The 7337-nt window shown below is 40.3% G+C and overlaps 1 long non-coding RNA gene across 1 annotated transcript in view; it reads left to right on the top strand.

Annotated features, from left to right (window-relative positions):
• Positions 1–7337, top strand: part of LOC106927788 (uncharacterized) — a 67556-nt gene that overhangs the window by 51931 nt on the left and 8288 nt on the right. The gene's annotated exons all lie outside the window — the stretch shown is intronic.

The raw sequence follows: 7337 nt of genomic DNA on the forward strand, positions 1-7337 counted from the left end.
CAGATGTGAACAGATACATTTCAAAAACACTTCTGAGAGAAGGTGGTTCACCAAAATACCGACTCATTTTCCTTCCACTTCAGACTGCTGTTGTCTTTTGGATTGGTCTGTGACATGAAATCTCAATAAAAGTCAATGTCTTTTTTGTGGTTTCCACCAGTAGCAACATCCGGTTGTTGATCACGTGACTTGTGTGAGATGAAAAAAAGTGTTTCTATTGCAATTTTGCGAAATAAACCAATTTTGATACAGGTGAAATTAGTGTGTTTCTGAATGGGCCTCATGACAACAATGGTCCAGTACTTGTAATGGTTTCATATTGGTTTTTCAGCTCAAATACGCATAGTGAACAGGAACATATTAGAGATCGAACGTTGGCGTCGCTCGCGGAGACCAAGAGAACACAAAGCAGGAGACACTGAGAGCAATGTAAGCTGTGAGGAGAAACGAAGCCTCTATCTGGCCTTTTCTTCATAGTTTCCCAAATAGACAGTAACAGGCTATTTTCACTTCTCTCCTTTTGATTTTCTTCTTGTCACACCGTCTTGTTTCCACTTTCTCCGAGGGGAAAAGGAAGCAGTGGGAAGTGTGGCTTTCAAAAAGAGGGAGGGTGACGGCAGATGCCGCGGCCGTCTCTGTTTCTCAGCGTCTTCACACCTCAGATTGTGCTAAAAAGAGACGGAGGAAAAACAGAAAACACACCCACGCCCTCCCACTCTTTCTCCTCCTCCTTCCTCTCCTTCTCTTCCATCCTCTCTCTGCCTGCAAATATTGGATTCAGCTCGGAAGGTCTGCTCCCACATTTGATCCCCGGCACTCCCCTCCAGGGATTGAGTGATGTGCCCTATGCGTGTGTGTGTGTGTGCGTGTGCGTGTGTGTGTTTTTGGATGTGTGTGGAAAAGGGAAGAAAAAAAATGTCAGCCTTCAGCGCTCCTGGCCTGTAAAGCAGTTTCCATAGCAACATCCAAGGATAGCTTACCAGGTACGGGGACGCTGAAGCTCAGAGGAGTCGATACCCGGCGGCCTCTTAGTGAACCGTCTGACTCCGACTGACGGCCGGAGGTTTGATTGAGGCCTGTCGCCGTGTGTGAACAGATCGCTTCGCGGAATAGGCGGGGGACACGAAGGACTGCTGTAAAAGTGGAAGTTAAACACTGACAAATGGCCGGGCGCGTTCTAATCAGTCCACGTTGAAACACAGATGTGGCAGGACTGGTGATGGACTAGAAAGAAAATACCAGTAGTGATGTCAGTAAATATGTTTCCATTGACCATAAAATTGCGCAATTTGACATTTTGAAAATAAATTTGCCAAATGGGAACACGACAATTTCGATAAAGCTTACATTTTCTGACAAGTGTTTTGTGTTATGATGAGGTGGGTTTTTGTTCGCTTTGTTGAAATTGGTTCAAAACTGCAACGGAAACACAGCCGGATGTTGCCGCTGACGGCTGTTTTGCAGTTTCCAGGAAGTTTAGAAAAAGATAAATATTTTTTTGGTCTGATGAGTCTTGATTTCACCCGTGACATTCAGGTGGAGGAGTCAGAATTTGGTGCAAACGACATAAAAACACGGATCTTTTCCATATTGTTGCAACTGTTCAGGCTGCTGGTGCTGGTGGTGTAAGTTAGTTTCTCGAACATGGCAATGTTTACAGGACTCCAGTGAGGAACTACTCTTATTTCTTTTTAAAATCTGAGCTAATGGGAGCATGTACATATTAAATAGGAGGTGTAACAGTACTGAACCTTGGGCTACCCCAAGCATTACTTCTGTTTGCTATGATGAGAAGTTATCTGTCGACACGAAGCACAGTGCTCAAATAGAACATAGCTATGCTAGAAATATTGAAGTTGCATTTTTTTTAATGAATAAAAAAGTATCCCCTCTGCCAACATGGTAAATGGTATTTACAGTTACCTAGATTTGGAGTATAAAACACAGGTTCCTTTTGTTGTTAGCCATAAAAGAATAAATAAATTAGGAGTGTATTGATTCAGACTGAAATAGCTCGCATGAGCGCACGGCATTTCTCCACACAGCCAATATTTACCTTAAATTAGCGAGTGAGTGTGCTTGTGAGTTGCAGAGAGAGAAACGGAGCAGGGCTGAGTCTGCACAGTGCATACATCACAGACAAAGGACGTCCCAAACACTGACAGGTCCGGTAATTGCCTTCAGCCGATCATAAAATTGCATGAATTGCATCAGTCTTGCCTGGCCGATGTGGGGGTTGGAGTGTTTTCGACCCGGGGTTAGAATGCCCGGTGCGTTTCGGTGTGGCTCCGGTTAATTAAAAACCCAAGCGCCGTGCGCGTAGCAGTGCCTCAAAGTGTCGGCAGCAGCTGTCGCTGAAAGTCAACTGCATGTGAGGATCACCGGTTATCTGCGATTATTCTCGCCTCCGTTTCAGGAGGATTCTATTAAATCTGCACATTTTCAGGATTGTCCGCCTCACTGTGTTCAACAGAATGAAAGAGCAGTTTTTCGTTGATTAAATAACCCAAATCCAATGTGCCAGTGACTATCTGAGTGCTACATATAACCCAGGAAGTGGGTATTGATCCCTGTCTTAATCCATATCAATCATTTTTATGAATGGGGCCCAAACATTAGCATTTCAGCGGCGCTACGGCCAAGGCAGATGTCTTGTGTTTAATTTGAGCTGATCTCTGTTGTACACCATGGAGCAAGAGGCCCGACTTCTGTCTGCATCATCTTGATTTATCGCGACAGAAATAAATCTGTCATATTCAGGGGGGGGGACGGGAATCAAGTTTCTGCATTTTTATGTCTAATTTAGCTCCCTTCACATTTAAGGATTCAATTTAGCTGTTGAGGCGGCAGAGATTGATGGGCCTGATGTGTCTGGCAAAGGCTGTTCACATTTCGCTCTTTTACAAACACAAACATGCGTGTATTTTAGTGGGATTTTCATCAGATAAACCAACACAATGTTCAAATGGTGTACAAAAGATGATTAGAGACGGGCGCATTTGTATGCAGCCTCCCATCCTGCCTTGTAAGTAGCTTGTAGAAGTTTAAGCGTACAAAGGCACAGAGCCTATAAGCAAGCAACAAATCGAGTTAGCGTGACAAAAAAGAAAAATATGTAACTGATCGTGTCTCTGATTGGGTGGTTTACATGTCTTCATAAAGAATAAAACTCTAAATTTAAATATCTTATTGTTCATAAATGAACTGGGTTGTTATTTTGGTGCGAAATCAACGGAGCTCACATTAGATGTGGCTCTGCGTCAGAAACATGCGGGGAGCCGCTAGTGAAGTTACACAGTCAAAAATTGGCATCAGTAGTCCGAGTTATTTACCCTGCAGTATGAGGGAAAAAATGGCCGTTCATCATGAATGCTGTGTTATTAGTTTATTTTGTTTGGAGCTAAATATTTAGTTAGCAAGCTTAATAATTAGCCCCAAGCTAAATATATCTGGTTTGCTTTAGTTATATTTTATATACATAAAGTATTTAACTGTAAGCTAAATATTTAGTTAGCAATTTAAATATTTAGCTTGCTAACTAAATATTTAGTTTCAAAGTAACTTTTACTTATCAAAAAAGTATTTAAAAGATATTTTGAATTGAATTAAGATGTTTTTTCTTTTTTAATTGGTGCAAATGCACCTCTTCCTGTAAAAATGAATAAGGCTTTTTTTATGTAAAGCTACTCTGAGCAACAGCCCATGTTGACCATATCGCCACTGGTTAAAGAAGTCTAAAAACAAAAACGATAAACTTCCATAAAACAGCCATACATCACATCAAATGCCATTTAAACAAACTGATGTTTGTTACCTCAAGGTTTTCACCAGGAGCTGAACATGTCCATGTTGGGAACAAAATTACAGCGATTAAAAACCATAAAAATGAGGAACTTCTGGGACTTGATTAAGAACACCTGAGTGTGACAGACAGCCGTAGCTCGAGGTCGGAGGAGGCGTGTCTTCTGGCCTTCTGAATGAAGCGTTTTGTCTCTCCACCCGGGCAATCAGATGTCTATTGAACCTCAGGAAATGTAAAACTGCTTCCGATTGGGATTATGTTGGTGTCCCTGCACGTTAGTCAAAGCTTTAGTTTTGCTTCAGCGAAGACTACTTTATATCTTTAAACACTTTCTGCTTTTTCACTTTGTAGAAAAAAAAAACCCACGTGGGGCCGCTAGAGTCGCAGCCTCCTCTGAAGCTTTTTATCGGCACTCAGCTAACAGCTAATTCACAGTTTTTGTCAGAGGCGTGAACTTGAGTCATGCGACTTGGAATCGAGTCAGACTTCAGTCACGAGTTTGTTTGACCTTCGACTCGGCTCACAAAAGACGTGACTTGGACTATCACACCAATGACCGGAGCTCGGGTCAAATTAACTTCCATTGGACTTGAAGCTAATAAAGTGACTAATGCATGGTTGTCGTTAGCATAACAAAGTTCTTTATAAATCTACAAATTATTTCAAAAATTATTTGTTTAAATTTTTTTAAAAAAAGAAAAAAATTAAAACCAGGTTTCCTTTTCTGTTCCCCAAAAATCTTGCTAAAATCTAATCTCATCTCATTGTTGGAAACTAATATTGTCGGGCAACTTTCAATCAGGTTTGAGCAAGATGTGCACTCTGTTAAAATGTCACCATTTCAGGAAATATTTAGGTCACAATTTTCCAAACTTATCTCAGCGATTTTCACCCTCAAACTTCCAAATCGTGGCTTTATTTTCATTCTCCAGACTGTAGTAGTAATTATGCCGTGGGAAAAAAAACAACAAAAAACGTGCAAGTCTAATGAAGGGGGTGGGTGGGGGGTGAAGAAGAGGAGACATTTAAAAAAATCCATTGAAAATTAACAAAGACTTCATAACAGGCTGCTATTTTCTCACTTGAATAAAGCTTTTATGGTCTTTCTCTGCCACAGAACAGATAACGAAAAGACAAACGCTTTGCTGCCAAACAAAAGCCACTGCTCTTTTTTTTTATTCGCCGAAGAACGACAAAGGACTTGTTGACAGGCAAGTAAAAAAAAGAGAAAAAAAAAAGCAGTTTTTTTCACTCTTTTTTCAGGGTTTTGAAGCTTTTAAGCACAGATTCATGCAGGGAGCCCAGGGCAGCTGTCTTTTTCATGTATTTCTCCAATATTGCAACATTTGTAGGTAATGAAATCCCCCGCTGTGTCCTTGAAAAGGACATTCCCCTGGGAAAAAGATGCACAACAACCACATTTTTTTGGAGCAATTTAAGAAAAATAAACACAAATCAAGAGTGCGCAGGAGGGATAAATCAAAACCCGACTGAACGCCCCCTCCAGCTAGACGCCTTTGTGCATTATGTTATTCCTTGTAGCCATTTGATAAAACAAAGGCTTCTCTGCAACCTTTGAGTGTTGTGATTTCCATGGCAACCACATGTATTGGCGGACTTCAAATTTCTGGATGCGGCTCGTATTTCATGGAGGGTCACAGTGAGGCATCAACGAACACTACAAGTGTGTATAAAAAAAAAAAAGGTTGAACAAGTCACGCATCGGATTTCAGTGTTGTTGGAGCAGAGGAGAACAGATCTGAGACTAATATGTAATGTTTTTTGTTTAAATATCTGAGATACTGCCAACCTGCTGGCGTGACCTTTCTGTGGCAAAAAAGGGCTGAATTCAAATCCCGTCCACAACATTTTGAAATTCATGTCAAGGTCCATCACATAAAATCCACTTTTTTTTCCACCAAAGGACCCATAACTACAAATGTACCAATTGCATCATTTTATCTCCAAGTCAAAACAGTTGTTTCAGATCAAAACAGTACATTTACACAACTACTTTAATGACTATGGATTTGTAGGGTTGTGTCTTTAGTCTTAGTTCCAGATTGATGGGCTCAAATCAATATTAACAGAATAGAAATTTCTCCGCGACGTCATTAAATCCTCTGAAAGGAAGACAGCAGGGACTTTAAACTGATTACTTAACTGTCAGTAAGTGAAGTTACAGGATTGGCTCCGATTGCTGATGCAAAACAGAATCTATGCAAAAACCCCCAAAAAACAAAGAGTGACCCTTCAGCGACTGATGTTTACAACAGGATCCATTAACTGTTCTGTCTTTTAAATCAGAACGGAGAGAAGAAAAGGTGAAAATCGCCAGATAAAACAATGAATAAACAACCGCTAGGAGGTACAGAAACAGTCTACACATATTTATTAATGCCATTCGCCTGTTCTTAAACTGAAGGGTGAGAACTCTGCACAAAAAAAACTTAAAATCAATGTGGACTCCTGTCCACATCGGCTCAAAAGAAAACACTGTTTCAGGTGAGACTGCAGCATTGATTTACAAAGGATGAAATACTTTGTAAACCTGGATATGTCAGTAGCTTCCCCACAAACAAAGGCAGCACACGGCTGCTTAAAGAACCTGTGCTGGAACTGCTGCGGATTTCTTTAGCAACTCTAAAAGTGACTCAACATAGCCAATGCAACAATAACGTACCAAAGTGTTAACCATGTGGAAGAAAATCTATAAACAGCTTTCAACCAAGACCAGCAAAAACCCATGAAAATTTCAGTTGGCTACTTTTCTAACTTCTTGAAACAGCAAGTTGTGCTACAGCCCTTACAATGGCTTTGACATGAACAGAATGAACAAGTGAGGAATAAGAATTTTTTATCTTTGTGTTGTATTTCTGTTTTATTTGCATCAGTGTATCTCACATGAAAGGCCATAAAGGTAACACAATTCCCCTTACACTCAAACTTCTACAAAGGTCTGATTGGTGCACAGGGCTACACATTTAATTACCATAAAAGCATTATGTGCAGAGAATAATTCTGCCTCTAATCATTACAAAACAATAAAACCAATGTTCTAGTTCCTGTCGGAACAGAGTTGGGGCCCAAAGTCATAATTATAAAAGACCAAAGACGAACCTGTAGCAGTGGAGTTAGACACTGTACAAGCCGCTTCCATCTCCAAAGATTAAAAAAAACAAGTGAGGAATAAGATTTTTTTTATCATTATGTGATGCACTTCTGTTTTATTTGCATCAGTGTATCTCACATGAAAGTGTATCGGTTTTCGTCGATAACTGATTTAGTATTCCCTTTGATGGAATATTAGAAGATAATCTGGGATGCCCAAAAGCTTCTTTGATATATCTGAGGCCGTCACTGAAGTGGGGTGCAATGTATGTCCAGAGGCTCTCCATGGGAGAGGTTTGATGCCTTTGATGGAAACCATCTCATTTGTTGGTTTCCAGAATAATGGGAGATTATTGCTTATTGAAATTCTATCAAGACAAGAAATTTATCACAATAAATGATAAATGATACAATAAACATACAC

This window comes from Poecilia mexicana, unplaced genomic scaffold, assembly GCF_051168715.1.
Source record: "Poecilia mexicana isolate PSO_F unplaced genomic scaffold, ASM5116871v1 scaffold_23, whole genome shotgun sequence".
NCBI lineage: Eukaryota > Metazoa > Chordata > Actinopteri > Cyprinodontiformes > Poeciliidae > Poecilia > Poecilia mexicana.